The 9210-nt window shown below is 42.1% G+C and overlaps 1 pseudogene; it reads left to right on the top strand.

The window, feature by feature from the left end:
• Positions 1–2202: 2202 nt before the first annotated feature.
• LOC110215475 (small ribosomal subunit protein uS11 pseudogene) lies at positions 2203–2658 on the top strand (annotated as a pseudogene).
• The last annotated feature ends 6552 nt before the right edge of the window (positions 2659–9210 follow it).

Below are 9210 nucleotides of genomic sequence, written 5' to 3'. Positions count from 1 at the left end.
TTGCTGACTGATCAGGGTGGTGTTTGCTTGGGTGGCTGTGTCAATTTCTTAAACTAAGACAACAATGAAGTTTGGATCAATGTATTGATTCTTCCTTTCATGAAAGATTTCTCTGTAGCATGCAATGCTGTTTGGTAGCATTTTACTGACAATAGAACTTCTTTCAAAATTGGAGTCAATCTTCGAAAACCCTGCCCCTGCTTTTTCAGCTAAGTTTACGTAATGTTCTTCGACATTGCTGTGTTTCAGGAAACAGGGAGGCCCAAAGAGGGGAAGAGAGACAAGGAATGGCCAGTAGGTGGAACAGTCAGAACAGAAAACATTTATTGTTTAAATTCACCATCTTAGAAAGGCACTGTTCATGGTGCCCCAAAGCAATCACAATAGTAACAGCAAAGATCACTGATCACAGATCACCATAACAGATGTAATAATAATGAAAATGTATGAAATATTGTGAGAATTACCAAAATGTGACAAAGAGACAAATGTGAGTGAAGTGCAATAAAATGAGGCATGCCTGCAATAATGCCTAGTGTTCATATAGAACTTTGAGATTTGCAAAGCACTTCACAAATATTAACTCATTTTGTGCTCACAATAACCCTGAGAAGTGGGTGCTATTATCGCCACCATTTTACAAATTAAGAAAGTAAGGCAGATGGGGGCTAAGTGACTTTCTCATCATCCCACAGCTAGTAAGTGTCTGAGACTGGATAAATTCAGATCTTTCTGACTCCGGGTCCTGAATTCTATCCAACGCACCACCTAGCTACTTGACAATCCTATGAGGTAGATGCTTTTATTATCTCTATTTTACAGATGAGGAAACTGAGTCTTAGAGAGGTCAAATGATTTTCCCAGGGAAACACAGCCAGAGTCTGAGGTAGGATTTAAATTCAGGTCTTCTTGACTTCAGGTCATGTACTCTATCCATTGCACCTCTTAAAAAGCAACATGAAACCTTTGCTTATAATTGCTAAGATTCATTTCTTATACTGTATATGTAAATCCATATGTGTGTGTGTGTATGTATAATAAACAGGTGGGGTATTGGTAGCTGTAATCTGTTTCCGTGTATCTTGCATTCCTAAAGTCTTTGTGCAAAAACTTTTAAATTTTATATAATCAAGGGTGTCATTTTATCTTTTGTGATTCTCTCTATTCTTTATTTAATCATGAGCTCTTCCCCATCCATAGGTCTGAAGAGCATTTTTTTTTAAATTTTTCCTCTCATTTGTTTATGAGATGACCATTTATATTTGGGCATGTATCCATTAGGAGCTTATCTTGGTATCTGGTGTAAAGTGCTGGTCTAAATCTAATTTCTGCCAGGCTGCTGCATAGTTTTCCTCAGCAGTTTTTGTCAAATAGTGAATCCTTACCCCAGTAGCTGGAGTCTTTGAAACCCATATAATATTAATGAAACACAGGGTTCACCCATCACCTTAAGGCAGCTATAGAAAGATTTATACTTCCTAGTTTAAAAGAGGAGGTTTGATAGGCATTCTTACAGCATGTGGTAAATAGAGTTAAAATTTACAGAAATACTTTTGGTACAGACATTACTTCACAAAAGAACTGCCATTTGCTCTGCTGTCCTCTGTTCCAAGCCGTCTGGGATTCTCAAAATGCTTCTGAGGAGGGCTAGCCTGTAACCCTATCTCCTCCACTGGCACCAATATATTTCTTTGACTCTTAAGAGCAGAACTGTCCCACTGATTGGTAGCTACCCAATCAATAGTAGCATCAGAATCCAATCCACCAGCATTTCAGGAATACTTCAGAGGTTTTTGCACAGCTTAGCTAGCTTAGGGGTCTCCAGGCACACAAAATCCCCTTTCGTACATAACCGTGGTCGATGTTCTCATATTTTATTGTTATGTAGCCTCCTCCTTCTCCTCTGAAAATGGTTTGGGTTTTGAAATGTTATCATTGTTGTTTTCATATTTTCACCTGGTAAAACCCAGCGTCAGCCCTGATGCTACAGGTTTATCTTTCGTTTACCCCTTAAACTTCGGTACACTGCCACCATGTGGCTGATGGGGACCTCTGTCCCATGAATTCCAAGACATGGGCTTTTCCAGAGGTTCAAAAAGTGTCTCTTTGGAGAGACTTACTTTTGCAGTTAGATTCTACTTTCCTTTTTAAAACGAATAATTAGCCTTTCTTGTGTTGGAGGCCCAAGCAGAGGAGTAGAAAATGGCACCTCACAAGGGGAAGGAAAAGAAGGAAGGGCAGATCATCAGCCTTGGACCTCAGGTTGCAGAGGGAGAGAATGTGTTTGGTGTCTGCCATATCTTTGCTTCCTTCAAAGACAACTTTGTCCATGCGACTAATCCCTCTGGCAAAGAAACCTTCTGCCCAGTGTCTGGTGGAATAAAGGTCAAGGCTGACAGAGGTGAATCTTCTCTCTATGCTGCTGTGATGGCTGCTCAGTATGTTGCCCAGAGATGTAAAGAACTAGACATCACTGCCCTTCACATCAAACTTTGGGCCATAGCAGGAAATAGGACTAAGATCCCTGGACCTGGCACACAGTCAGCCCTGAGAGCCCTGATATGTTCTGGAAGGAAGATTCGGTGGATTGAAGATGTCACTCCAACCCCCTCTGACAGTACTCACAGAAAGTGTGGTCGCCATGGTCACTATCTGTGAATATCATTTACTGGATTATTTTTATCAACAAAAGTGTCATAATGGAAAAAAAAATAAAATTAATGAGATAAATTTATTTCTAAAAACTTCTCAACAGAATCAATTTTGAATGCTCACTCTGTAAAGATGTTGCTAGATAGGATTTTTTTTTCTCCAAAGCTAGTTCTAACTCTGACCTTAGGTACATAACCTGATTATATTCTTCCTTTATACCTCAAACTGCACAACATTTAGGGGTCAAAAGCCTCCATGCACTTGTGTTCACTCTCTAGCTCCCAGAGAAAGAGAAAGCAGATTTTCTTAGTGATTTATTTCAGGCAAAATTTTATGTTGTCTTCACTGTCGATTTGGGAGATCACAAGAAAAAAGTAGGTGAGTTATTTCAGGCAAAATTTACATTCTCTTCACTGTAGATTTGGGAGATCACAAGAAAGAAGTAAGGTGAGTTATTTCAGGCAAAATTTACGCTCTCTGCTGTAGCTTTGGGAGATCACAAGAAAGAAGGAGGCAATGAAGAAAAGAATAGGGAGTGGGAACATTGTGTATTGCAAATTTGACTGACCTAAGAGAAATTTGCTCTTGAGCTCATGGGTTTTGAAATCAACATCAATGTTCTGCCTTTCATCCAACCATCCTAAAAAACATAACTGATTAGGTTTTTCAAAAGCAAACAACTTTTAACTTGGAGCATAAAAGCAGCAAAATGAACAATAGTATACCCACACTTCCCTCCTGTGAAGAAAAAACTTTCTGTGACTAATTTTTAGAGGCCACTGTGCCTCTCCTTTCTCTTCCTGCTGACTCTTTTGTTAGGAGAAGAGGCACAGAAAGAGTAGGAGGAAGACTTTTGCTTATTAAGAACTGAAGGTGTTTTGATTTCAAGCAAAAACAAAGAAGTTTGCTGAGGGTCAGGGTTGGGGTAAGGAAAGATGTAGAACTTTCCTGCATGAGTCAAAGGGAGTGATTGCAAGGTTTGCATCACAGCAAATGACCGTATTTATGTCACAGCAAATGACTCTGTTTGTGTCACTGTGACTCAGAGTCCTAAGAATTCTGACATTTGGGGCAACTTCAGTTAGAATGGAAGGGGTAGGGAAAAATGGTGAGGAAAACCCACGGCTATATGAAGGACAAGATCTTTTTGCTTCTCCGAATCCACTCAATTCAGAGTCACAGCATGAAAACTCCCTTTCCCTGCTAGCCCTCCCCCAGTCCCTTATACAGATCCACTTCAGTCCTACCCCTCTAGAGGCTTTATCCTGCTCTGCCCTCCCCTTCCATTGTGTCCTTTTTGATTTTCTGTTCTTTATTTTATTTTTAAAACATGTTGTTTGTTGTTTTTGTTCAGTTGTGACCTCATTTGGGGTTTTCTTGGCAGAGATGCTGGAGTGGTTTGCCATTTTCTTCTCCAGCTCATTTTACAGATGATGAAACTGAGACAAACAGGGTTAAATGACTTGCCCAGAGTTACACAGCCACTAAGTATCTGAGGCTGGATCTGAATTCATAAAGGAAGATGAAGTCCTCCTGATTCCAAGTCCAGTGCCCTTTCCTGTTCTTTAAAAACTCCTCTTTGCCCTAGACATCTTCCACAGAAGTAACACTGGCTCCGAAGGCAGAATCCTACCTCTGACATTTATGATTTGTATGACTTTAGGCAAGTCATTAACTTTTCTGGGCCTCTGTTTCCCACTCTGTAAAATGAACTAGTTGTAGGGGCAGCTAAGTGGTGCAGTGGATAGAGCACTGGCCCTGAAGTCAAGAGGACCTGAGTTCAAATCCGGCCTCCAACCAAACATTTGACACTTACCAGCTGTGTGACCCTGGGCAAGTTACTTAACCCCAATTGCCTAAAAAAAAAAATGAACTAGTTGTAGTAATTGTCTTCTGAAGTTTCTACTAGCTCAAGCTTTAGATCTGATCCTCTGTCTCTTGTGGTCAGGGGAGCCTAACTCCTCCTAGAAAACACTGCATCCCTGGTCTCCCCCTCCAATACCCCAGTATGCTCTTCGGTCCTCCCCACTCCCTCTACTCCAACCTTGAGGTGCTAGATGAGAGGAAGAAGGGATCAGCATACTCCTTGGGCCTCATTTCTACTTGAAGCACCTTCCCTACTAGGTTCTAGGGGTGGGGAAACTTCGCCTCAAGGCCACATGTGGCCCTTTAGGTCCTCAAGTGCGACCCTCTGACTGAATCCAAACTTCACAAAACAAATCACCTTAATAAAAGGATTTGTTCTGTAAAATTGGAGTCAGTCAAAAGGCTGCACCGGAGGACCTAGAAGGCTGTATGTGGCCCTTCTCCCTCCCAAACCCTGCCTTTCTTCTGAGGGATTTCAATAGATGTGTCAAGGTCTCCTTAAACACTCTGGCCTGCTGCTTGAGTTGCTCCATCTCTGCTCCCTGGCCTCTCTCCAGCCACACTTTCAGTTGCATCTTCTTCCCCATCCTGGACTTTGGTCAGCCAGAAAGTTCTAGAAGACTTCTAGAAGACTGAGAGGATTAAAAACTCCACAGAAAGAAAAGATTCCTGGGATAGAGAAGGCAGGGGAGCAGCTGACACTCCAGCAGAAGTTGAGGGGCTGTCTGCCCTCTCCCTCCTTGCCTTGGTTGAAGTGTTCCTCCACCCTCTCAGCAGCTGATTTGCGGGTAGAGATCGTTCCTCAGTGTGGTGGTCCACCAACTGCCTCGGTGTTAAACGGCTCCTTTCCCCCTCTCTCTGGGGTAGAATACCTGGTTAGGTGGCTCTTTAGCCCATTACTAATATCCCTGGCCTGCCTGGGTGGGAGCTCAACTGTACCTCTCTTTGGCAGTACTTGGTAAAGACAAAAACAAATCCAAACCCCCTCCCCAAATTAAATAAATAAAACCTCTCCACTACCCTGGAGTAGTCCAACCCCTATTCTTTGGGGCTCCAGCGATCCCAGAATCCTCTGTCCTGATTGCTCCCCTGACCTCTTCCACTAAGTGACCTTGCTCCCCCAGCTTCTTCTAGAAACCATTTTCCCTGACAAACCAGGTCAGGAGATGGAGGCGGGGAGCACACTGAAAGGCTAAGAATGAGGAGGCACGAGGTAAAAGGATGACAGTCTCAGACCACAAGGGGGAGCAAGCAGCATTCCATTCTCAAACATCACCTGTGGAAAGCCTCAGCTTCCCCATTCCAGATACAGTCCTTCGCTGGTTACCCTGACAAGTGCCCAGAGGAGCAGGAACACTTCTACTCCTGTTACTTACTGTTCTCTGATTGCCCATCTTTAAAGGCAGTCAAAGAAAACACTAAAAACACTAGCCAGCTCCTCTTAGCCAATGTGAATAGCCTTTAAGGGACAACTTGGTACTATCTTCACTGATCAGGGATGGGGGCTTTTGTGAAATTAAAATTAGGAGGATCTACTCTCAACCAGGCAGTTCTCCCCATGGAAGAAGGGAGCCTTATGTTGGACATATATGGCAGCTAGGTGGCACAGTGGATAGAGAGTTAGGCCTGGAATCAGGAAGACCAGAGTTCAAATCTGACCTCAGATACTTACCAGCTGTGTAACCTAGGGCAAGTCATTGAGCCTCTGTTTGCCTCAGTTTCCTCATCTGTAAAATATGGATAATAATAGCACCTACCCTGCAGCGTTGTCGAGAGGATCCAGTAAGATAATAATCGTAAAGCATTTAGCCCAGTGCCTGATACATATTAAGTGCTATATAAGTGTTAGGTGTTATTCAGATATCCCCATCAGAAGTTTAATGTAGTCATCACAACATTAGAGACATACCAAGGGGACCAGGTACCAGGTGCCTATATGAACAAATTTCCACAGTCACAAGCTATGGTGGTATCTTGTGCTAGGAAGAAGTAGCGATCACAGGCATATGTAGGAAGGAGTTCAGTGAAAGTTAAAGTATCCATTAGTGGGGCATTTCATTCCTGCAGACTTGGCCAGAGGCATCGATATTACAGCTCAGCTCAGTTGATAGGTGCTTCGTGAGGTCTGTGACTTTGTTTGCTCTGAGTTTGAATTCAGGTAAAACTATTTGAATTACTGCTAAAATGGTAAGTTGCCCAGCATTTTCAAGGGAAAATGCCAAGAACTGCTCAAAAGGGAATGCTATCTAAAAATACTACAAGTAGATAGAGATGACTATGAAGGTTCAGAAGGCCTTACAAAGGGAATGGCAGTATCCTCTTGACTCAGTTTCCCTACTATGCTGTTTTCTTTCTGAGCAGAAATAGTTCCCACCTCGAAGATCATGACTGTGGCTATAAGGCCCTTTGAATAATGTGGATCTCTATTTCATGACTGGTTGTGCCAAAAGGTATTTGTGACTTTTACTTCAAATCAGAGTCAAGGGAGTTTTGTACAACTATTTCCCACCCCTTTTCACAGCAAATTTCTCTACTCATCACGGGAGACTGTAAGTGTTTTATAATGCATCTTACTGTTACAATCATGTGGAAGCACTAAGCCTACTGTAATGAGATAAAGTATAAAGGATACTATTATTTTATTTCTACTCTTCTGAATATGTGGCCATTACTTGTCTCTACCTCTTAAACTAGGCAAAAAGGGCAAATCTATTCTTAGATATGCCATCTACTTGTTCATTAGTTTAATGGTTACATATACATTTACATATACAGAATGCATATACATTTAACAGTTACATAGACATAATTCATGTATATAATTATGTCCTTAGAGTCTCACATCCTTTCTGGCTAAATATACCTTCCCATTTCCAAATATAACCTCAAATGGGGGAAGCAATAAAAATATAAAAAGCTTTCATTCTTAATTGAGTAGTAAACTTTACTTTGAGAAAGGCTTTCCTTTAGGACTAGAATTTATGTGGTTGACTTCCAAAGGTTTTCCATTGGATAAAAGAATATACTTAAAGGACTCATGATAGCTATAATTATATTAGTAGCCTTAGAACTTCTAATGAATGAAAATAACGACAGAAGTCTAAGTTAAGTTGATGGTCCTAAAGTTCAGAAGAGAGGAAGGTTGGGGGAAGTCAAATTAACAAGCACTTATCTTAAAAACATTGTTAAGTGGGAGGCACTGGGCTAGGCACTGGGGAGGTAAAGAAAGGCAACATTTCCAACTCCCTAGCAGATACCTTGAGCTGGATGTCCTATAGACATCTTAAACTTAACATGCCCAAAATTGAACTCATCTTTCCCCCAAACCCTCCCCTTTACAAACTTCCCTTTTACTCTGCAGGGCCTTTCATTAACTGCACCCTACTCCCAACCTTTCCAATCTTCTTAGACCCTATGCCCCCTACATTTGATCCAGTGACACTGACCTCTTTGCTGTTCCAGGAGTAGGTCACTCCTTCTCTTGACATCAGGCCTTTTCTCTGTCTGTTCCCCATTCCTGGGATGTTCTCCCTCCTGGCTTCTCTGGTTTCCTTCAAGTCCCAGCTAAAATCTCTCCTTCTGCAGGAAGCTCCCTCTTAATTCTAGTGCCTTTCCTCTGCTGATTATTTCCTATTTATCCTGTACATAGCTTCTGTTCATATTTGTCTGTATGTTGTCTCCCTCATTAGATTGTGAATTCCTCAAGGGTAGGGACCATCTTTTGCCTTTCTTTGTATCCCCCTTATTCCCAGTACTTAGCACAGTGCCCTGCAGTTCCCCGGTACCTCGCAGCTTAAGTGATGCTTATTGACTGATGGACTATTTCAGGCATGAGGTGTACCTGTGTAAAGGCAGGGGACAAGAGATGGGAAGAATGGGTGAGCAATGACAAGAAGGCCAGTTTGGATGGACCAGAGAGTGTGTGCTGTGCAGCAATCCCAGGAAAGTAGGTTGGAGCCAGTTTTGAAGGACTTTGAATGCCAAATAGTGCTGTGAGTCTTTGATTCTAGGGACAATAGGACGCCACTAACGCTTTTTAAGCTTCTGTGGCTAGAACTGTGTTTTGGAAATATCCCTCTGGCAGTCAGACAGTGGAGGATAGATTAGAGAGGGGAGAGACTGGAGACGAGCAGAAAAATTAGGAAGCTCTAGAAATACTCCAGGCGGGACCTGATGAGAGTCAGATTTGGGCTGAGTGTAAAGAAAGTAACACTCATAACCATTTAGAACTTAGATTCCATTAAACAAACATTCTTAAGACCCCTAAAAGCACTGTTCAAAAAGTTGAGGTTACAAAGACAAAAATTAAACAGCATCATCTTCAGGGGATAAACATTTTGGAAGGTGGGCATGGGGAAGGTGTACGTGCATGAATACAGGCTTTAAATTTTATTTAGTTTTGGCCACGAGGGGGCAGTAGTTACACAATTCTGGCTTCCAGCTGTCCTGGGCCAGCTATTGGCATGCTTGCATTTCTGCTGAGAATGTACAGACAGCAAGCCCGAGGCAGAAGCCAGCCTACGTCAGTGTCTGATCCTGGTGATTTCAGAAAGGAAACTACACCATGCAGAAAAACTGCAGGAGAAGAAGAAGAAAAAGGATGGATCCAGATTAATTAACATCATGAAAAGGATCCAAAAAGTCAAGATTGAGACAGAATTTTAAAACTGTTATGGGAGGAAAAGCATAAAG

The sequence above is a fragment of the Phascolarctos cinereus genome, unplaced genomic scaffold, assembly GCF_003287225.1.
Source record: "Phascolarctos cinereus isolate Bilbo 61053 unplaced genomic scaffold, phaCin_HiC Scaffold_3;HRSCAF=262, whole genome shotgun sequence".
NCBI classification, from domain to species: domain Eukaryota; kingdom Metazoa; phylum Chordata; class Mammalia; order Diprotodontia; family Phascolarctidae; genus Phascolarctos; species Phascolarctos cinereus.
Note: the sequence above shows the minus strand (reverse complement) of the source record. Positions and strands in the feature narration are given on the sequence as shown.